The sequence below is a fragment of the Felis catus genome, chromosome E2, assembly GCF_018350175.1.
Source record: "Felis catus isolate Fca126 chromosome E2, F.catus_Fca126_mat1.0, whole genome shotgun sequence".
In the NCBI taxonomy this organism is placed as follows: Eukaryota; Metazoa; Chordata; class Mammalia; order Carnivora; family Felidae; genus Felis; species Felis catus.
In genome coordinates, this window is record NC_058382.1 from 27406 (window position 1) to 51669 (window position 24264).

Here is a 24264-nt window from a genome sequence, read left to right on the forward strand (position 1 = left end):
GGACTTTAACACATCACTCACATCAATGGACAGAACCTGTAAACAGAAAATCAACAAGTAAACAATGGCTTTGAATGACACACTGGACCAGATGGGTTTAACAGATATATTCAGAACACTCCATACTAAAATGACAGAGTACACATTCTTTTTAAGTGCAAATGGGGCATTCTCCAGAATTGATCACATTCTAGGTCACAAATCAGGCCTCAATAGGTACCCAAAGACAGAGATCAGACCAAGCATTTTTTCTGACCACAAAGCTAGGAAACTTGAAGTTAACCACACACACACACACACACACACACACACACACACACACACACACAGGGGGAAAGGCCACAAATAAAGGGAGGTTAAATAACATGCTACCAAATGAATGGGTCAAACAGGAAATCAATGAGAAAATACACTGAAACAAATGAAAATGAAAATACACTGGTAAAAATATTTGGAATGCGGCAAAAGCAGTCTATGATGGAAGTATATAGCAGTACAAGCCTACCATAAAGAGCAAGAAAAATCCCAAACAATCCTAATTTATAACTAAAGGAATGAGAAGAAGCGCTGAAGGAAGCAAATAATAGAGATTAAGGCAGAAATAAGAAATATAGAAACCAAAAAGACACTAGACCAAATCAATGAAACCAGGGGCTGGTTCTTTGAGAACAGTAATCAACATGAAAACCTCCTACCATACTTTTCACAAAGAAGAAGGAAAGGACTCAAGTAAATAAAATCACAAATAAGAAAGGAGAAATAATAGTCCATACCACAAAAATACAGTTAGAAGATAATATTATGAACAACTATATGCAACAAATTGGACACTCTGAGAAAAATGGACAAATTCCTATAAACACACAAACTACCAAAACTGAAATGGGAAGATACATGAAATCTGAAAACAAAAAGAAATCAAATCAGTAATAAAAAAATTTCCCCCAACACAAGAGTTCAGGGCCAGATGGCTTCACTAATGAATTCTACCATCCATTTAAGGAAGAGATAATATGTATTCTTCTTGAATTGTTACAAAAAATAAAAAAAGAAGGAAAACTTACAAATTCATCTTGAGGCCATCATTACCCTGATACCAAAACCAGATAAAGCCTCCACTAAAAAGGAAAACTGCCGAGGCGCCTGTGTGGCTCAGTCGGTTTAGTGTCCAACTCTTAATTTCGGATTAGGACATTATCTTACAGCTCATGGGTTCGAGTCCCACGTTGGACCCTCTGCTGACAGTGTGGAGCATGGCCAGGATTCTCTCTCTCCCTGTCTCTGTGCCCCTCCCTCACTTTTATGTACTCTATTTTAAATATGTTAAAATTTTTTAAATATGTTAAATATTTTAAATAAATATTTTAAATATGTTAAAATTTTTTAAATATGTTAAATATTTTAAATAAATATTTTAAATATGTTAAAAATTTTTTAAATAAAACTACAGACCAATACCCCGATGAGTATGTATGCATAAATTCACATCAAAATACCTTCAAATTAAAGTCAACAATACATTAATTGAATCATTTACCATAATCAAATGGGATATATTCCTGGGCTGCTAGCGTGGTTCCACATTCACAGACCAATCAACATGATGCACCACAGTAATAGAAGAAAGCATAAGAACAATATGATGCTTTCAAGACATGCAGGAAGGGGCGCCTGGGTGGCTCAGTCGGTTAAGCGTCCAACTTCGGCCTAGGTCACGATCTCACGGTATGTGAGTTCGAGCCCCGCGTCGGGCTCTGTGCTGACTGCTCGGAGCCTGGAGCCTGTTTCAGATTCTGTGTCTCCCTCTCTCTCTGACCCTCCCCCATTCATGCTCTGTCTCTCTCTGTCTCAAAAATAAATAAATGTTAAAAAAAAAAAAAAAAGACATGCAGGAAAACGATTTGACAAAATGTCACATCCATTCACGACAAAACCCCCTAGCAAGTAGATTGGGACTCAACCTACCTGCACATAATAAAGGTCATCTATGAAAAACCCACAGCTCATCTCATCCTCAATGGGGAAAAATTGAAAGTTTTTCCTCCAAGGTCAGGGACAAGACAGAGATGATCCCTCTCACCACTGTTATTCCACATAGTACTAGAAGTCCTAGCCACAGCAATCAGACAACAAAAAGAAATAAGAGGCATCCAAATCGGCAAGGAAGAAATAGAACTTTCACTATTTGGAACTGACATGATGCTTTCTATAAAAAACATGAAAGACTCCCCCAAAAATTGTTAGAATTGATATATGAATTCGACAAATCAAAATATACAGAAATCAATGTACATAAATCTATTGCATTTCTGTAGACGAATAATAAATTAACAGAAAGAGAAAGTAAGGGATCAATCCCATTGACAGGTGCACCAAATACCCCAAGATATCTGGAATAAACCTAACCAAAGAGATAAAATATCTGTACTCTAAAGGCTATGAAACACTGATGAAAGAAATGGAAGAGGACACAAAGAAAAGGAAATACATTTCATGTTCACGGATAGGAAGAACAAAATGCTGTTAAAAGGTCTACACTCCACAAAACAATCTACACATGTAATGAAATCCCTATCACACAAACAAAACATTTGTCACAGAACTAGAACAAATAATCCCAAAATTTGTATGGAATGACAAAGACCCCAAACAGCCAAAAGAAATTGAAGACCAAAACTAAAGCTGGAGACATCACGCTTCTAGACTTTAGGTTATATTACAAAGCTGTACTGAACAGAACAGTATGGTACTGGCAACCACCACCACCACCAACAACAACAACAACACAGACACAGAGATCAATAGAATGGAAACCCAGACATGAACTCACACATATATGGTCAATTAATTCTCAACAAAGCAGGAAAGGATATCCAATGGGGAAAAAAAGATACTCTTGGGACACATGTGTGGCTCCAAAGTGTGTGATTGTGGATTCAGCTCAGATCATGATCTCAGGGCAGTGCAGAGCATGCATGGGATTCTCTCTCTCCATTTCTCTCTGCCCCTCTTCTGCGTGTTCTCTCTCTCTCTCTCAAAAGTAAATACATAAACTTAAAAAAAGTCTCTTCAACACATGGTTTTGGAAAAAGTAGACAGCAAGCTGCAAAGCAAAACAAAAACACAAACGAACCACTTTCTTACAACATACACAAAACTAAATCCAACATGAATAAAGAACTATGTGTGAAACCTGAAACCATAAAAATCCCAGAGGATACCTAACACAGGCAGTATCTTATTTGGCATTGGCTGTACAAACATCTTTGTAGATATATCTCCTGAGGTAAGGGAAACACAAGCAAAAATAATGGGACTTCATAAAAATAGCTTCTGTCACAAAGGAAATAATCAACAAAACTAAAACACCTACAGAATAATGTTTGTAAATGACATCTGATAAAGGGTTACTGTCCAAAATATATAAAGTTATACAGCACCCAAAAAATGAGAAATCCAATTAAAAATGGGCAGATGACACAAATGGACATTTTCCCAAGGAAGACATAAACATAGCCAAGAGACACATGAAAAGATGCTCAGCATTACTCATCTTCAGGGAAATACAATTCATAGTATAATGAGATAACACATCATATCTGTGAGAATGACTAAAATCAATGAATGATGAAACAGCAGGTGTTGACAAGGATGTGGGGAAAGAGAAACCCTCTTGCATTGTGGGAAGGAATGCAAACTGGTGCAGCCACTCTGCAAAACATCATGGAGATTCGTCAAAAAAAAAAATGGAAATAGAACTATGTTACGATCCAGCAATTTCACTACGAGATATTTACACAAAGAATACAAAAATAATTCTTCAAAGGGATACATGCACCTAGATGTTTACAGCAGCATTTTCTACAATAGCCAAATTAAGGAAACTGACCAAGCATCCATCAACTGATGAATAAACGGAGATGTAGTATATGGAATGTAATATTATTTAGCCGTAAAAACATGAAATATTGTCATTTTCCACGAGGTAGATGGAGTGAGAGAATGTTATGCTGGGTGAAATAAGCCTGTCAGAGAAACGCAAATACCAGATGATTTCACTAACACATGGAAATGAAACAAAGCAAAGGGTGGGGGGTGGGGGGGAGGAGAGAGTGACAAACAAACAGACTCTTAACCAGAAAACAAACTGAGGGGTTCCACAGTGAGTTGGGGGAATGGGTGAAACAGCAGCTGGGGATTAAGAAGTGCACCTGGGATGAGCACCAGGTGACGCGTGGAAGTGTTGCTCTGTATTGTACACCTGAAACTAATATTACACTGTATGTTTACTAAGTGCAATTTGAAGTAAAAGATAACATAAGGTTAAGACACCTACCTACCAGGTTTTCTGTAGTTTTCAATCACTTCATTAGGTTGGAAAAATAACCATAATTAAAAAAAAAAAAAAAAAAGCATGTATGATGTGGGGGAAAGTTTGTGCCCTTACCTCGGTCTCTGGTTCCAGCAGGACTCGGAAAGTGAGTCCCAGCTCATTCTTCTAGAAGGTCCTGAGACGAACGTTTCGTGTATTCACATCCTAATGGAATGCAGCTCCCGTTCTTCTGAATTTCTGTCAGGGTTTCTTCCCGGAAACAAGTCTGAATCTGGAACAAACCATCGACTGCATCGATGAGGTGATGTCTGGGACCCCGCAATCCATGAGACCTTTAGTAAAATACGTCTTGTTCAAATACTGTCCGGGAAGGGGAGGAATGAAACACCGGAACAGCCCAGAAAATGCAAGGGCCTGTGCTGCTTAGCAACCAGCTTGCCCAGGGAAGCCAACCAGCGTCCCCTCCTCAGCACTCAGTACAACAAGGCAGCTTCTCTCTGGCGACTCAGGAGATGCCAAGTTGATTCAAAGCGCCCAAGGTCTCCCCTGGGGCGGGCGGAGGAACCCGCTGGAAACGCAGCTCTGCTCTCTGTCCTGAGACAGCGGTAGAGGCCCTGAGTCCTCTGGGAGCAATCAAAGCCCTTCCTGCTCTGAAGTGCCCTGGGTCAGAAAAGCCGATGGTGCGCCCTCTGCTGGCCATCACTGCCTAGGCAGAGGAACCCGCCCCTCCGGGTCTGTGGTGCTTGAGCTCTCTCTGCTGACTACCATGAGAATTCCTGCAATGTTGAAGGCCCTGGTTGCTCAGCTGAGGGACTGAAGGTGCTCTGGGCAACTCCGCCTGTTCTCCACATTGGGAAGGGTCTTAGTGACAGGGCCTAGGGCACAAAGAAATCTTTTCCTTCTCCTTTCTTTTGAGTGAAGAATGAAACCGAATTTATTAACATAATGACATCATTTGTAATGTTTTAAGCAATGTCCACAGAAAAATAGACCGCCAATTTACACATGCTGAACAAAAGGTAATTGTGTTTACCACCAGAGTATTTAGGTTAGATAAAGAATTGACACCTTTGAGAGAGAGATAACTGCTTCCAGCTATGGAATGAATGAGTCCTAGGGATACAAGAGACAGCCAATGGAATAGAGTCAATCCTGTAATAATATTGTTGCATGCTTTCACAGGATAGCTACACTTGTGCTGAAGTACAACATAATTTATAGACATATGGAATGACTACAATGTATGCCTAAAACTAATACAACAAATGTGTGAAGAATGTTTCAATTAAAGGTTGACATCCTTTATGCTATCTTTAATTTATCTTTTTTTTTTTTTTTTTTTTTTTTTTTTTTTTGCCAATAAACTATCATTCCTGGGGCGCTTGGGTGGCTTAGTCAGTTAAGTGTCCAACTTCCCCTCAGGTCACGATTTTGAAGTCCATGAGATTGAGCCCTGCATCAGGTTCTGTCCTGACAGCTCAGCCTGGAGCTTGCCCCAGATTCGGTGTCTCCTGCTCTCTCCCCCCTCCCTCCCTCAGGCTTTCTCCAAAAAAGAAAAACAGAATCATTATAAATTTTAAAAAATCATTCCTAATTTAGAATCTGTGAAATTCCATTTATACTAGATTCTCTAACATCACCATCTTGATGTTGACAGCTTATCTGAATAGTCACCAATAATATCTTTGATGACACATATGTGACAGGGTCAGAATGCAACTTACAGGGAGCTACACATCCGTTATGAATTTACAGTATATATCCTTCGCTAATATTTCCAATGAAATGTGCTTTAGGGATACAGATATATGAAGTAATGTCCATCAGTCATATAGGTCAAATTCCTATAGGACCATTATGCCTTCAATTACTAATTGCCATCTCTTCAAATTTAAAAGAAAGCTGGGACAAGTAAATGTCTTTGAATTTGATGTAAGAGAAGACTATGGTGTTTTAAAGGGTTCACCTACCATCTGGCATCCTCAGTTTGGCAGTGGACAGGAGGATAGAAACCCATGATCTTGATGCACACCGCTAGTTCCAGAGGGAGAACATGGACCTTATTGTCAAATACTTTTTATCAATATCAGCAGTTCAACTCTGCCAGGTCCAGACTGCCGGACCTGGGGACAACACAATGCCTGATGCCTGGGTTCAGAACATGAGGAATACCAGCTGGTAGGGAGCAGCGGGGAAATCCAATAGGGCCTGGCGCAGTGAGGGAGATGGGTCCGGGTCCCCTCCCCACAGGGCAGGCTCTGGTGTTTACCTGCCAAAGCACAGCACACTCTCCCTCAAGACATCTCTCTCCATGACAGAACATGAGGCTGTGCCCCCCACAATTCCAGGAGAAATGAGGGATACCCATCTTTTCAAATGCAATAGCCTCTGCAAAGCTTGGCCCCAGGGATGTTGGAGTCTTGGAGTCACACAACACTGATGCCCATGATACCTGCCATTTCTACCCCAGCACTCAGAGACACTTCATACATCCCCTCTCCCCTGGCCCATCTCACCCCATCCACATTCCTGGACCAGGTCTCTACTTTCTCCTTGTACTTCTTCTTTGTTTCTCTCTAACCACATCTCTCTCTATTTCTTCCTTTCACTCTCTAGGACTTGCCCAATTCCCCTATCACAAATTCAATGTCTCTCTCCCTGCCTGTCTCTTTCTCCACCTCTCCCCAGGCTTCAGGATATCTGCTCTGTGCATGCAGTCCTGTCCAGTAGCACAGGGCACTCCTGTCTCTCCCTCTCTCATGTCTTGTTTTGTCCCAGGCCCTGATCACAATGGAGGAGAATCCCCTGTACAGCAGCTGCTCATGTTGACATTTGCTAGAGCAATGCTGGCAGCATGTAGACACCCAGACATTTACCCTTGGTGGCCCAGCCGTGACCCAAAAGCTTCTGGAGGGCTGGCTGCTTCCCTAAGCTGGGAGGGAAAAGGGGCTCACAGTGTTCAGGGTCCCTGGGGCAAAGTGGATTGGTTTGGCCAATGTAGAAGGAGCCATATGCTTACACACAACTCTCCTGGGTGGTGTCAAAGGAACCTATCTCAGACCATGGAGCTCTGCCCTCCCCATCCCTCAATAAGGCAATAGGGGAAGCTTTGTGGGACACCATGTGACTCACCACAAAAGCTGCGCCATTTGCCCCCTTGGAGGCGACTTGGATTGGTGCTATTGGGGGCAGCTGGTAAGATGCACAAGGGCACAAGAGCTGAGTTAATGCAGGGCCTCCTTACTGGTCTCCTGAATCCATTCCTCACCATCAGAAGAGACCCTTTCCTGGAGACAGATACCTGCCCTCCTCATCAGCACAAACCCCATCAACTAGCACGCACGCCGTGTGCTCATGAGTATCTATCTACAGATATAACAACCACCACCAGATCTCCCTAAAGGATGTATCCAACTCCTCAGATGGAACTATAGGTCCCTTCCAGGCATTACAACTCCAAAGAATGATCTGTCTTCTTCCACCAATCCTGTACATACTATGCGTTGGCTAACTGGTATACAGGAACCTCAAAGTGTACACTTGATGGGGAATGAGTGTTGATTTTCCTGGAAGCAGATGCTGACACAGAAACACAACTGTGACAAGTGTATTAAGGGACATTAGGAAGGACAAAGTGGAGTGGACAGGGTGGGCAGGGAAAGCATTCAGACCAAGGGGCAGATTAGACACCATCTCTAAATATATAATAACCATATCTGGTTTGTAATGGTTCATTGTCCTCTTCAAATTTCAAACGGATTGCCCTCTACGTCAAAGTGATTTTGAATTATTGCAAAGGGATCTTCTGTTCTCCTCTATGCATTTTGTCTTCTACAATACATCTGTGGCCTTGGATGAGCACATATTTGTGTGGCTGCATTTGTGTGTCTACCTCAGATCTTAGATGTAGATGCCTGAATATACACATTATCATATTTATCTTTTCCTTCTTTGTAAAGTAGGACCTGAATTTTAATAGAAAAAACACAGGGGTCTTTGTTGTATCTTTTGAAACAGGAATTGCCAATCTCCCAACCTCAGGCATTCCACCCTTGGTTTCATGAAACTGAATGAACATCTGTTGATGATCTTCTGTGTGCAGATACATTCATTTCCACCCTGAGAAGGGTGAATGCCCCCTCATCCCATACATTTTACAAATTCCTTGTGTGCTTAACCACCTCTTCATCGCACTGACCTCAGAGACCAACATTGTTCCTGCTTCTCAGATTACAATGCTGAGGCTCTGGGATGGCCTCACTGAGAGCTGGCATTAGGGCTGAGACAGCCAGATCACAGGCAGTGCCTCTGGAAGTTGTGAGGGAAGTTTCAGAGATGCAAACCTTCATGCAGGGTCATGACAGTAGGTTCAGGGATGCGGTGACAAGATTCCAAGAGGGGCGTTTCCTGGTCAACCCTGAATTCCCTGCTGAGAGTCTGATTCAGGCTGAAGGCCAAGGAAGCCACACAGCTAATCTACAACCTTTCGTCACATTTAGTCTCACAGAGGCACACAAACTTAGGCAGACAAGCATCCCATAAGAACCAAGGTAAACTACAAATCTCCAGGGCATTCTTTCACAAGGATCCAGAACCTTCAGGAGAACCTCCAAGGGAAACAACAGTCTTTATTTAGATAATGAACTAGGTTCACTTTGGCCACAATGACATTTCAGAGATGATACCTGCATGAACTATCCTTGAACCCATACAGCAGCTCTGTGTGGATGTCACTCTGCGCTCACTCTCCCTGCCCAGGTTGTGGGCCCTGCCACAAATGGCCTCCAACTCTATCTCACTGAGTCCAACACCCTCCCCTCTGCACCATCTCAGATCTCCCTTCTCATGCACAGTCTCCAATTCATTCCCATGAGATTCATGTCTCCGTCTCTTGTACTTGAGGACCCATTACTGGAGCTGCCATTATTGTAGACCAGAAGCTCCATGTAATTTAATGCACGTGACTCTCTCCCCATTAGGACAGTTGAAGCCCCTGATGGTAAGGGTTTGCCTCATCTTTCACAGAGCCAGGGACATGGACTGTGTACTGGTCACATCTGCAGAACTGATATGCCTGCTTTTCTATTAAAAGACTCTTTCCTTCTCCACAAAGGATATATGCAGCCCATCTCAGTAATGGAAATGACACAGCCCAACATATGTATGTCCTGAGAAACGAGGAATCTTAACAGTGTCCTCATCCAGCAGCACCCTTGCATTACAAAGCATGTGAGGCAATCTCTACATCTTCTCAAAGACTCAACAACATAGAAGATGAACATGCTGAACATGTCAACTCATACAGTTCAGTTCATCTCACAAATAGTCGAGGTGGAGGTGGTGGGTCCTGTCCCACCATCAAGGAGCTGGAGATATCCCACAGAGCCCATGAACAGTGATAAAGGGTATCTGTGGGGGGTGGACCTGGGAAAGAAGGAGGTCCTCTTGCATCCGTAGGGACCTACAGAAGTGACAGGTGTGTTGGTATGACAGACAGAAGCAGAACGCCCACAGGAGCTGAAACACAATGAAGCAGGTGTCAGCACCTGGCCCCTTGTTCATTCATGGGTTCTAGTAGAACAGAGCATCAGTGTCAGAAAACTCTACCCTTCCATGAGGTCCCACCTATAACCTGAAAGTACCAGATGCCACAAAAAAAACTACTGTCACCACACGTCACTGCCCATGTTTACAAATGCAGAAAGCCAAGGAGTCCTATTCTAGAAGATTGATGGCAGTAATGCCAGCCTAATAAAGAAGCGTATTCCAGACAGGCAGGCATCTGTGACCAGGACCCCTCTGGTGTCCTCTTCCACCAGATCTGCAGACTTTTTATTTGCACATTGAAAACAGACAGAACATGAAGGAATGAAAGAAATGACCAGAACCACACAGAGATCCAGGGCCACCCCAAGGTCAAAGCTCTACCTGCCATCCCATGCCTGTCCTCACTCTGCTTCCCTCCCTGACAAAGACATTTTCTGTGCAAGGCCACAGAGACCTCTGAGGAGATGGGGATTCCTGGAGTCCTGCAGGGGGCCTGGAAATGTGTTTTCTGAGGGAAACACATTACCTGTGCATATTCATTGGTCTCAAGTATGTTTATCTTAATTCACAGGTAATTCAGCTTTTAAATACAATATGAGTTGCAGAGCTATTTTGTCCCATTGTAAAAGAGAGGTAGAAATTCTACATAAAAGAATGAACAGAAACATGTCTCAATTTCAGGTGCAAAACTCCCATAAGGTATCATGAGACAAAGTACCAATTACAACTGCTCCCAGGACACAAGAGAACCTGCTCATATAAACACAACTGAAGAACTCTGTGAAGTATTGGCCCTGCAGGTAATGACTGATTCTCTCCCTTCACGACTGCAGCTCCACATGCATTTTTTATTACACGTGCCACTTCTGAAAATTCAGAGTATTTCCACCTAGGGGACAACTGGAGAAATTCTCTCTTGTACATTTACCAACACAGAAGGACCAGTAATGAATTCTGAAATTTTTCTAAGAACCCTCAGCACTGCCCAAAGCACACAATATAATGTTGGAAAGAGTTTTTATCTATTCCAGTCACGAGGCTCATAGAAGACATTCTGAACAAATGCATGGCCTACACTGAAATAGGAAAAAATGAAAATAATCAGGATAATCCCGTGTAAAGAAGGTGTGGAAGGAATCAGACGCTCCAGAAGACTTGAGGGTGCAGTGAAGTGTCATCCTCCTCAAGTTATTTCCACGAACACTAAGTGAGAGCCACGTGGTCCTCAGCCTCCATGCACCTGTGGCGTCCAGAGGCACTAGCTAACATGATGATGTTACATCGGAGAAGCCTGGAGGCTTGTGAGGACGTAAATCAAACAGTAAAGACACCAGAGGACAAAGAAAACCAGACAATGCCAGATAAAAGTTTCCAGAAAGCATTGCAACTGAAAAGGGCAACAGAATTTACCTTGTCTTTCTCTGCATCCTGGGTAGAGACACACCTGATATTTCCCATGGGAGCTGCATCACGTCTTAGGTCTCATAAAGGATGGACGTGGATGGAGGTTGATTCTGACTTGCATAGGCTGTGTGGAAGAAAAACAAACCATCCACCACATGTTTCATTATATTTAACTCATTCACACTCTCGGGTCCCTTACCAGGGACAGAGCGTTTTTCATGTACCTCGGGTGACCCTTGAGGACAAGAGGGAGATCTGATCCTGTCTCTTGAGGAAGGTTTACAGGGCCCTGGTTCAGGTGTTTTTGTAACTAATCAAGCAGCTGTGAACAGCTCAGGTCTCAACTCACTAGAAAGTATGTTAAGGGTGTGTTTCATCCCTCAGAGAGCCCAGCACATGGTCTCTGTACAAGCTACATCCTAGGGAGTGCTATGTCTGTCAGCATGTATAAGACCTCTTTCCTTCTCTATCAGAGACACGTGTTGCCCAGCTCACTATGTGGAAATGACTACCCATTTCATGCATGTCCTGAGAAACGTGAAGAACATTACAACGTCCTCACTCAGGCAGACCTGAAAGCCCTGTGGTGCCATCACTGCATCTTCTCCAAACACATAACAAGTAAAAGACAAAACGTGCTTTATAAGTCAACTCATACTGGTCATATCATCTTTCCACATGGTGGAGGAGGAAGGTGAGGTCCCAGAGGACCCCAGTTTAGAGAAGGTGGGGGTGTCCCAAAGCCCATGGGTGGTGATAAAGGTCACCCCACGGGGTATGACATAGAGGGCACTTCCGGGAAAGGAGGAAATATCCTGGAAACCACGTGGACCGGCAGGACAGAAATTAAACTTTTGAGATTTGGTAGGGTAAAAGGTGAAAAATCCAACACCAACACCAACACTAACATACCTGAACCACAATGAAGCCAGAATGGTACCTGTCTCCTTCCTCTCCACCTGGTTTCAACAGGGCAGCATCAGTGCCACTAAACTCCACCCTTCCCACTGGGTCCCACCTAGAATTTCTAGGAGTTGGAGGAGACAAAGCAGTGCATTGCTGGCAGCATGGTACTAGCTGTGTCTGCAAATGTAGGGAAGGAAGTAGCTAGTCTTAAAGGATCAGAGGGATAATTCCAGACTACTAAAGAAAGTCTGTTCCACACACACAGTCTTCTATGTCCAGGACTACTCTCCACTCAGCCCTTCACCACCTCAACAGCTCCGTCTTGGCATAGTAAGAGCTGAAACGATGAGGAAGAATTTTGTCTCCGTACCATTCATTTAAATCTTTAATCCACTTCAAGTTAATTCTTGGAGTGGTATAACATAAGGTGTTAAGCTTTATTCTTATTCACGTGAATATCCAATTTTTCCAGCCCCAATTATTCAAGAGACTACCCTTCTCCACTGTGTATTCTTGACTCCCTTGTCAAATACTAGTTGACTGTGCATGCAAGGGTTTAGTTTGGGCTCTCAATTTCTGTTCCATTGTCTTGTGTGTGTGCTTATGCCAGTGACATAACTGATTTCTTTGTGTTAGAATGCAGCTTGCAATCAAGAAGTGTGATGCCTCCTGTTTTGTTCTTTCTTGCGTTGGCTACTTGGGGTCTTTTTGTGGTTCCAAATACATTTTAGGATATGTTTTTCTACTTGCATAAAAATTGCATTGGAGTCTTGATAAAGATTGCACTGAATCTCTAGATGGCTTTGGGTAATATGGACATCGTATCTATATTAATTCCTCTGAAACACAGACGTGGGATGGCTTTTCACTGACTTGTGTGTTCTCCTGTTTCTTTCATCCAAATTGAATTTCTTCTATTTCAGTACACGGGTGTTATAGTTTTCTGTAGAGAGATCTATCACTTCCTTGGCTAAATTTATTCCTATACAGTTTATTGTTTTTGATGCTATTGTAAATGGATTGTTTTCTTTTCTTCTTAGATAATTTGGTTAGTGTATAGGAAAGCTACAGAATTTGATATGGTGACTTTCTAGTTTGGAACTTTAATGCATTTCCTGATTAGATATTAACAAATTCTTTTACACTGAACTTTATTTGATTCTTTTACCTTATTAAAAAAAATCGTGTTATTTGGGAATAGCTAATACAGTATGTTACATTAGTTTCAAATGAACAACATAGTGATTGGACAAGTGTATACATTCTGATACGCTAACACAGGTGTAGCTACAATCTGTCACCATACATCACTATTCCAGTACCATTCTCAATGTTCTCTATGCTATATCTTCTATCTGTAATTTATTATTCCATAACCAGAAGCCTGCATCACCCAATCCCCTTCACATATCTAGGGCATCCTTGTCTTGTTCCTGATCTTAGAGGAAAATCTTTCACAATTTCACTATTGAATATGATGTTAGATATGTGCTTCACACACATGGCCTTTCTTATGTTGAGATATGTTCCCTCTACAGGGAATTTTTAAAGAGTTTTTTAGCACAAATGGATACCAAATTTTCTCAGAACTTTTTTTCTGTGTCTATTGACATCGTCACAGGAGTTTTCTTTTTAATTTTCAAAATGTATGGGGCGCCTGGGTGGCTCAGTTGGTTGAGCGTCCGACTTTGATTCACGTCATGATCTCACAGTCTATGGGTTCGAGCCCCGTATCAGGCTCTACACTGACAGCTCAGAGCCTGGAGCCTGCTTCAGATTCTGTGTCTCACTCTCTCTCTGCCCCTCCCCTGATCATGCCCTGTCTCTCTCTCTCTCCCTCTCTCTCTCTCTCTCTCTGTCAAAAATAAACATTAAGAATATTTTTTAAATGTATTTAGTTTAGTTTAAATTTATTTATGTATTTCTTTAGTATTTATTTTTTCAGGTTTTTATTTACATTCCAGTTGGTTAACATGCAGTGTAATGTTAGTTCAGGTATACAATGTAGTCACCCATCACTTACATACAACACCTAGTGTTCCTCACTACTAGCGCCCTCCTTAGCCCATCACCCATTAACCCATCCCCCTGCCCACCTCCCTTCTAGTAATCCTCTGTTTGCTATTTATAGTTAAGAGTCTGGTTTCTGGTTGGTTTTTCTTTCATTCAATTATGTGAGGGGTCATATTTATTGATTTGCATTTCTGAAACATCCTTTACAGGGAAAAAAACCTATATCATGATCAATGATCCTCTTAATGCGATGCTGAATTTGGTTTGCCTGTATATCACTGGGAATTATTCATCTATATTCATCACGGGAATACTGGCCTATAGTTTTCTGTTCAGGTAGTATCCTTTTCTGGCTTCCTACCAGGGTAATTCCAGTCTCATGAAATGAGTTTATGGTGTTCATTCCTTTTGAATCAGTGAGAGGACTGCTGTTATTTCTTCTACAAACGTTTGGTCACATTCACCAGTGAATCTACCTGGTCCTGGGCTTTTCTTCCCTGAGAGAATTTCGATTACTGATTCAATTTACTTACTTTGGTTATCTTCTTGTATTGATGCAGTCTTCCTTTAATGGGTCTGTGCAAACCTTCTATTTCTTCCTGATACAGTCTTGGTAGGTTGTGTGTTTCTAAGAACCTATCCATTGCTTCTAGGTAGGCTGTTTGCTGGCATCTAATTTAGCCATGGTCGCCTCTTTGTCTCCTTTTTTTTTTTTTTCAACGTTTTTTATTTATTTTTGGGACAGAGAGAGACAGAGCATGAACGGGGGAGGGGCAGAGAGAGAGGGAAACACAGAATCGGAAACAGGCTCCAGGCTCCGAGCCATCAGCCCAGAGCCTGACGCGGGGCTCGAACTCACGGACCGCGAGATCGTGACCTGGCTGAAGTCGGATGCTCAACCGACTGCGCCACCCAGGCGCCCCCGTCTTTGTCTCCTTTATGTTTCTTTGGTATCAGGTGTAATGTCTATGCTTTTACTTATAATTATTTTGAGTTGGGTCCTCTCTCTGTCTTAGCATAGTCTATGTATAATCTTGAAAATTTTGTTTCACTCTTCAGAAAACCCACTGTTGGCCTTCTTCATATTTCTATTCATTTCATGGTCTCAGTTTCATTGGTTTCCACTCTCATATGCATTACTTCCTCCCTTTTGAGAACATTGGGCATTGGTAGATTGTTGTCTTTTTCTAGTTCTTTTAAGTTAAAGGTAGGTTGTTCATTTGAGTCCCAAATCTATTCTCCATGCATGCAAAACCAGTGACTCATCAGAGAACCTTCAATAGGTCTCTCCTGCCCTATTTCTCATTCTCAGAATTCTGAGAAATGGAATCAGAAAATTTATTTGAAGACACAATGGATGAAAACTTCCTTAATGCGGGGAATGAAACAGTAGCAGAAGCAGGAGGCACAAAGAACCCCCAAAATATTCAACAGAAGCAGATCCACATCAAGTCATCTAGTAATTAAAACACATAATGTTGTGATAAAGAAAAATTTAACAGCAGGAAAACAAAAGATGACAATTACCTACAAGAGAAACCCCATAAGGTTATCACTGGATGTTTTTCAGAAGAAACTTAGAAACCGTAAGTGAGCAGCACAGTATGGTAAAGGTGCTGAATGGATAACATCTGCAGCCAAAGAGAGTCTATCCACACTATCATTCAGATGGAAGGAGAGATCAAGAGGTTCCCGAATAAACACTCAGCGAGTTCACAACCAACAAACCACCCTGCAAGAAATGTTAAACCAGACTCTTTAAGTGAAAAAGAAACACCTAAAGTGGCAGTATTAAAGTGCGAAATGCAAAAGCAATAAAAAGAGTATATCTGTAAAACATCAGCCAAAGTATTCACGATATGAAAGGTTTTGAAATATGACACTACATATCTACAACACAGGGAGGAGAGGAATAAAAAACTGGTTCAAACTTAAACAACTATCAACTTAATATAGACTTCTATATGCACAAGTGGTTAGGTACAAACCTAATAATAACCACAAATCAAACACCATCAATACACATGCAGACTATAAAGACAAGTAATTTCAACTGTGGTACTAAAGAAACCCAGCAAACCATAAAAAAGAGAAAGAGAAGAAAGGATCAGAAAGATTCAGAAACAACAATCATCAAGTAATAAAAGGACAAGTACATGTCTATCAATTACTTTGAAAGGAAACAGAATAAATGCTCAAATCAAAGGCACAGGGTGACAGGTAAGGGCACCTGGATGGCTCAATCACTTGAGATTTCGACTCTTGATTTTGGATCAGGCTATGATGCCAGGATCATCGGATTGAACCCCAACTGGGCTCTGCATTGAGCATGGAACTTGCTTAAGATACATCCTCACTCTCATTCTTTCTCTTTCTATCTCCCACCATTCCCCACACCCCGCCCACCCATCCCCTTGCTCTCTCTCCTCATAATAAAAGGCAATGGGTGATAGAATGAATGAAATATAGGACCTATCTGTCCTCTAACTACAAAAGAGTAATTATAGAAGTAAAGTATCAAAAGAAAACAGCAGTAGCCATACCTATATCAGACAAATAGATTTAAAAATAAAGCTCTAACAAGAGAGAAAGGACACTATAATCATAAAAGGTATAATCCAACGAAAGATACAACAATTGTAAACATATATGTGCTCAACCTGAGAGCATCCAAAACACAACACAGTCAAAACCTAAAGTAAAGAATTGATACTCATACAATTATAGTAGGGCACGTTAACACCACAAAGACATCAAGGGAGATATCATTCCATCAGAAAATATATATTTGTATATTTTCTAACAACAGCAGGTACATGGGTTCCAAAATCAGTGAAGAAATACTCGACATGGAATGTTGAATATCACCATGTCATTTCCAAAGCATGACTGCAGCTGTACGAAAGGGTTCCTGAACCCTACCCTAAGGGTGACACATACATTTGTCTAGACTTGGAACCACACAATAATCCTGACCAGCACACACCCTTGTGTACTCCACACAGCCCTTTGGGGAGACACCTGCTCTGCGCTGGGGTAATAACCTGGAGCCTCCAGGGACCTAACCAAATATTTAATAGTAACCCTAACCAGAATTCTAACCCTACACCTAACCCTAAATGTCACACTAACTACACCAGATCCACATCGGAGCATATGCCCTCATTTCAGCCTTCCATGGAATTGAAAACACTGATGTCTCTTCGACCCTGGCGCCTTCCCTGAAACGAACCATAAACCTCTGACAACACAATGTGCCAGGGGCCAAAAGCGGTACAGGGTCACTCGGCATGGAACCTGAAAGAGCACCGTGTCGTTTCCCAGGACCGGCTGCAGCTGCCCGAGAGGATTCCGGAGGCCTCCCTGACCAAGGGCCCATCGACTTGCGTGGCCTTGGCAGCCAAAGATTGATCCTGACCAGCAACCTCCCTTGTGCCCTCAACTTAGCCCTTAGGGGAGACAACTGCCCTGCTATGGGTTCAGCGCCTGGAGTCTCCCGGCAACTAACCCTAACCCTAACTCTACCTCTAAACGAAACCAGCAACCGAAGTCTAAGTCGACCTCGAACCCTAACCTTATACTTGAGACCAAAAGTTGCATAGGCCCTCACTTCAGACACCGAGGAAGATCTCCAGTCAGGGGTCACATTGGCCTAGGCTGCATTCGTGGATCGAACCCTAACCCTAGCTAAGGCTCTTTCCACATGGGGACCCAACACCACAGTAGGAACACACCACGGGCAAGGGGTACAGAAAAAGTGCAGGCTAACTCGGAATGGAACGTGGAATATCACCATGTCGTTTCCCAGACGTAGCTACAGCTGCCTGAGAGGATTCCCGAGTATTCCCCAAACAGGGGCCCCTCGACTTGTGTGGCCTTGGAAGCCAGAGACTGATGCTGAACAGCACCCTCCATTGTGCCCTCAACTCAGCCTTGTGGGGAGACCACTGCACTGCTGTGGGTTCAGCGCCTGGAGCCTCCTGGGCTGTAACCCTAACCATAACCGTAACTCTAACACTGACCCTAACCCTAACCCTAACCCTAACCCTAACCCTGGACCAAACCCTAACCCAGGCTAAGTGTCTCTCCCAACGGGGCCCAATTTCAAAGTCTGACAACACCACGGTCCGGGGGTCGAGAAGCAGTGAAAGGTCACTCGGCATGGAACCAGGAAGCTCACCATGTCATTACCCAGGCATGGCTGCAGCTGCCCGAGAGGATTCCTGAGGCCTCCCCGATCAGGGACCCATAGAGTTGTGTGGCCTTAGAAACCAAAGACAGATCCTGACCGGTACCCTCCCTTGTGCTGTCAAGTCAGCCCTTCGGGGAGACAACTGCACTGATGTGCTTTAGGCAGCTGGAGCCTCCTGGAACCTAACCCTAACCATAACCCTATCCCAAACCAGACCCTCCACCGAAACATAAGCCGGCCTCGACCCTAACCCTACACTTGAGCCGCCCCGTCGCATGGGCCCTCACTTCAGCCCTCAAGGGAGATCATGAGCTTTGGCTCTGGCGACGTCCCTGGACTGAAACAGAACCAGACCTAAGGCTCTCTCCCCATGGGGACACAATATCAAAGTCTGAACACACCACGCGCCTGAGGTCAAAAAGCAGTACATGCTCACCTGTCATGGAACCTGAAAACTCACCATGTGGTTTCTCAGGCCCGGCGGCCACTGCCTAGAGGATTTCTGAGGCCTCCCAGAACAGGGGCCCATCGACTGGTGTGGCATTGGCAGCCAAAGACTGATCCTGACCGGCACCCTCCCTTGTGCCCTCAACTCAGCATATGGGTAGACCACTGCCCTACCGGGGGTTTGGCTCCTAGAGCCTCCTGGGACCTTACCCTAACCCTAACCCTACCCGGAACCAGAACCCTCCACCGAAACCTAAGCTGGCCTTGAACCCTTACCCTACACTTGAGCCCCCCCGTCGCATGGGCCCTCACTTCAGCCCTCGAAAGAGATCATGAGACCAGAGTCGCTTCGGCCCTGTCGATGTCCCTGGACTGAACCCGAACCAGAGCTAAGGCTCTCTCCCCATGGGGACCCAATATCAAAGTCAGACAACACCACGCGCCTGGGGTCCAGAAGCCATGCAGCCTCACTCGGAATGGAACCTGGAAGCTCACCATGTCGTTTCCCAGGCCCAGCTGCAGCTGCCCGAGAGGATTCCTGATGCCTCCCCAACCAGGGGTCCATCAACTTGTGTGGCTTTGGCAGCCAAAGACTGAACCTGACTGGCACCCTCCCTTGTGCCCTCAACTCAGCCCTTCGGGGAGACCACTGTCCTGCTGTGGGTTCAGCGCCTGGAGCCTCCTGGGACCTAACCCTAACCCTAACCTACCCCGAACCAGAACCCTCCACTGAAACCTAAGCCGGCCTCGAACCCTAACCCTACACTTGAGCCGCCCCATCGTATAGGCCCTCACTTCAGCCCTCGAGGGAGATCACGATACAGGTGAGGCTTCAGCTCTAGGGACGTCCCTGGACCGAACACTAACCCTAGCTAATGCTCTCTCCCCATGGGGACTCAATACCAAAGTCTGATAACACCCCGCACCAGGGGTCAAGAAGCAGTGCAGGCTCACTCGGCATGGAACCTGGAAGGGCACCATGTCATTTGTCAGGCCCAGCTGCAGCTGCCCGAGAGGATTCCTGAGGCCTCCCCGACCAGCAGCCCATTGACTTGTCTGCCCCTGTGGTCTCAGCTCAGAAACTCCCGGGATAGGTCCGAGGGATGCGAGACACAGAATCCCAAGCAGCCCCTGTGAGCCCCAGGCCTCCAGGTCCTGAGTCACTTACCATGGCTGACGGCACTTCACGTCAGGGAGTTGAAGCTGCTCCCTGTACCCAAGAGAAAGGAGTCACAGAATCCCAAACAGCCTCCAGACCCTGTGGTCTCAGCTCCACAGACTGGCGGGAGGGAGTCAGGGCAGAGGGGCAGCCCGCCAGCCAAGCAGAGCCCCCGAGGCTGGCTGGCAAAAGTGGAGGGGCAGGACGGAGTGTGTTCCAACAGCAAGCGGGACTTAGCATCTGGGAGGTCATAAGTTAACAGCTCTGCTCAGAAAGCGGGAAGGCTGGAGGACAAAGGGAGGGAGAGTTGCTGAGCCCCGGGATGACAGAGCTCAGTTTGGCAGGGAACAAAGGCTCTCACCAGCGCCATCTCCCTCACCCATCCCCCAGCCAAAATCCCAAAGGGAACCAGTTCCTGCCAGGGAACTTGCTGGCTCCCCGCAAACACCCAACGCTGTGCTTCTGCGGAGCCACCCCTCCAGCAATGGGTCTGACTCCCTCCCGCTGCCACAGGGCCCCTCCTGAAGTGGATCACCTAAGGAGAAGTGAGCTAAGCCTGCCCCTCCTGCCCCCGTGCACCTTGCCTACCCACCCAGCTAATACGCCAGATCCCCAGAACCACAAGCCTGGCAGTGTGCAAGTAGCCCAGACTGGCCACACCACCCCACAGTGAATCCCGCCCCTAGGAGATGGGAAGAGAAGGCACACACCAGTCTGACTGTGGCCCCAGCAGTGGGCTGGGGGCAGACATCAGGTCTGACTGCGGCCCCGCCCACCAACTCCAGTTATACACCACAGCACAGGGGAAGTGCCCTACAGGTCCGCACCACTCCAGGGACTATCCAAAATGACCAAACGGAAGAATTCCCCTCAAAAGAATCTCCAGGAAATAACAACAGCTAATGAACTGATCAAAAAGGATTTAAATGATATAACAGAAAGTAAGTTTAGAATAATAGTCATAAAATTAATTGCTGGGCTTGAAAACAGTATAGAGGACAGCAGAGAATCTCTTGCTACAGAGATCAAGGGACTAAGGAACAGTCAGGAGGAGCTGAAAACCACTTTAAATGAGATGCAAAATAAAATGGAAACGTCCACGGCTTGGATTGAAGAGGCAGAGGAGAGAATAGGTGAACTAGAAGATAAAATTATAGAAAAAGAGGAAGCTGAGAAACAAAGAGATAAAAAAAAATCCAGGAGTATGAGGGGAAAATTAGAGAACTAAGTGATACACTAAAAAGAAATAATATACGCATAATTGGTATCCCAGAGGAGGAAGAGAGAGGGAAAGGTGCTGAAGGGGTACTTGAAGAAATAATAGCTGAGAACTTCGCTGAACTGGGGAAGGAAAAAGGCATTGAAATCCAAGAGGCACAGAGAACTCCCTTCAGACATAACTTGAATAGATCTTCTGCACGACATATCATAGTGAAACTGGCAAAATACAAGGATAAAGAGAAAATTCTGAAGGCAGCGAGGGATAAACGTGCCTGAACATATAAAGGGGGACCTATAAGACTCGTGACTGATCTCTCTTTTGAAACTTGGCAGGCCAGAAAGAATTGGCACGAGATCTTCAGTGTGCTAAACAAAAAATATGCAGCCAAGAATCCTTTATCCAGCAAGTCTGTCATTTAGAATAGAAGGAGATAAAGGTCTTCCCAAACAAACAAAAACTGAAGGAATTCATCACCACTAAACCAGCCCTACAAGAGATCCTAAGGGGGATCCTGTGAGACAAAGTACCAGAGACATCGCTACAAGCATAAAATATACAGACATCACAATGACTCTAAACCCATATCTTTCTATAATAACACTGAATGTAAATGGACTAAATGCGCCAACGAAAAGACATAGGGTATCAGAATGGATAAAAAAACAAGACCCATCTATTTGCTGTCTACAAGAGACTCATTTTAGACCTGAGGACACCTTTAGATTGAGAGTGAGGGGATGGAGAACTATTTATCACGCTACTGGAAGCCAAAAGAAAGCCATACTTATATCAGACAAACTAGACTTTAAATTAAAGGCTGTAACAAGAGATGAAGAAGGGCATTATATAATAATTACAGGGTCTATCCATCAGGAAGAGCTACCAGTTATAAATGTCTATGTGCCAAATACAGGAGCCCCCAAATATATAAAACAATTACTCATAAATATAAGCAACCTTATTGATAAGAATGTGGTAATTGCAGGGGACTTTAACACTCCACTTACAGAAATGGATAGATCATCTAGACACACAGTCAATAAAGAAACAAGGGCCCTGAATGATACATTGGGTCAGATGGACTTGACAGATATATTTAGAACTCTGCATCCCAAAGCAACAGAATATACTTTCTTCTCGAGTGCACATGGAACATTCTCCAAGATAGATCATATACTGGGTCACAAAACAGCCCTTCATAAGTTCACAAGAATTGAAATTATATCATGCATACTTTCAGACCACAATGCTATGAAGCTTGAAATCAACCACAGGAAAAAGTCTGGAAAACCTCCAAAAGCATGGAGGTTAAAGAACACCCCACTAAAGAATGAGTGGGTCAACCAGGCAATTAGAGAAGAAAATAAAAAATATATGGAAGCAAACGGAAATGAAAATACAACAATCCAAACGCTTTGGGACGCAGCGAAGGCAGTCCTGAGAGGAAAATACATTGCAATCCAGGCCTATCTCAAGAAACAAGAAAAATCCCAAATACAAAATCTAACAGCACACCTAAAGGAAACAGAAGCAGAACAGCAAAGGCAGCCTAAACCCAGCAGAAGAAGAGAAATAATAAAGATCAGAGCAGAAATAAACAATATAGAATCTAAAAAAACTGTAGAGCAGATCAACGAAACCAAGAGTTGGTTTTTTGAAAAAATAAACAAAATTGACAAACCTCTAGCCAGGCTTCTCAAAAAGAAAAGGGAGATGACCCAAATAGATAAAATCATGAATGAAAATGGAATTATTACAACCAATCCCTCAGAGACACAAACAATTCTCAGGGAATAATTAATGATAATTAATAATGAAAAATTATATGCCAACAAATTGGACAACCTGGAAGAAATGGACAAATTCCTAAATACCCACACTCTTCCAAAACTCAATCAGGGGGAAATAGAAACCTTGAACAGACCCATAACCAGCGAAGAAATTGAATCGGTTTTCAAAAATCTCCCAACAAATAAGAGTCCAGGACCAGATGGCTTCCCAGGGGAGTTCTACCAGACATTTAAAGCAGAGATAATACCTATCCTTCTCAAGCTATTCCAAGAAATAGAAAGGGAAGGAAAACTTCCAGACTCATTCTATGAAGCCAGTATTACTTTGATTCCCAAACCAGACAGAGACCCAATAAAAAAAGAGAACTACAGGCCAATATCCCTGATGGGTATGGATGCAAAAATTCTCAATAAGATACTAGCAAATCGAATTCAACAGCATATAAAAAGAATTATTCACCATGATCAAGTGGGATTCATTCCTGGGCTGCAGGGCTGGTTCAACATTTGCAAATCAATCAACGTGATACATCACATTAATAAAAGAAAAGATAAGAACCATATGATCCTGTCAATCGATGCAGAAAAGGCCTTTGACAAAATTCAGCACCCTTTCTTAATAAAAGCCCTCAAGAAAGTTGGGATAAAGGGGACATACTTAAACATCATCTAAGCCATTTATGAAAAGCCCACAGCTAACATCATCCTCAATGGGGAAAAACTGAGAGCTTTTTCCCTGAGATCAGGAACACGACAGGGATGCCCACTATCACCGCTGTTGTTTAACATCGTGTTGGAAGTTCTAGCATCAGCAATCAGACAACAAAAGGAAATCAAAGGCATCAAAATTGGCAAAGATGAAGTCAAGCTTTCACTTTTTGCAGATGACATGATACTATACATGGAAAATCTGATAGACCCCACCAAAAGTCTGCTAGAACTGATACGTGAATTCAGCAAAGTTGCAGGATACAAAATCAATGTACAGAAATCATTTGCATTCTTATACACTAACAATGAAGCAACAGAAAGACAAATAAAGAAACTGATCCCATTCACAATTGCACCAAGCAGCATAAAATACCTAGGAATAAATCTAACCAAAGATGTAAAAGATCTGTATGCTGAAAACTATAGAAAGCTTATGAAGGTAATTGAAGAAGATATAAAGAAATGGAAAGACATTCCCTGCTCATGGATTGGAAGAATAAATATTGTCAAAATGTCAATACTACCCAAAGCTATCTACAC

General features: G+C 43.5%; 1 long non-coding RNA gene across 10 annotated transcripts in view; it reads right to left on the reverse strand.

Annotated features, from left to right (window-relative positions):
- Window positions 1–24264, reverse strand: part of LOC109494696 — a 48489-nt gene that overhangs the window by 19194 nt on the left and 5031 nt on the right. For all 10 annotated transcript variants that reach the window (XR_006590366.1, XR_006590368.1, XR_006590371.1 and 7 more), the window contains exons 2-3: window positions 11291–11408; window positions 4448–4665 (exon numbers count right to left, since the gene is read on the reverse strand). This is a non-coding gene — a long non-coding RNA (uncharacterized LOC109494696). The remainder of the gene's footprint in view (window positions 1–4447; window positions 4666–11290; window positions 11409–24264) is intronic.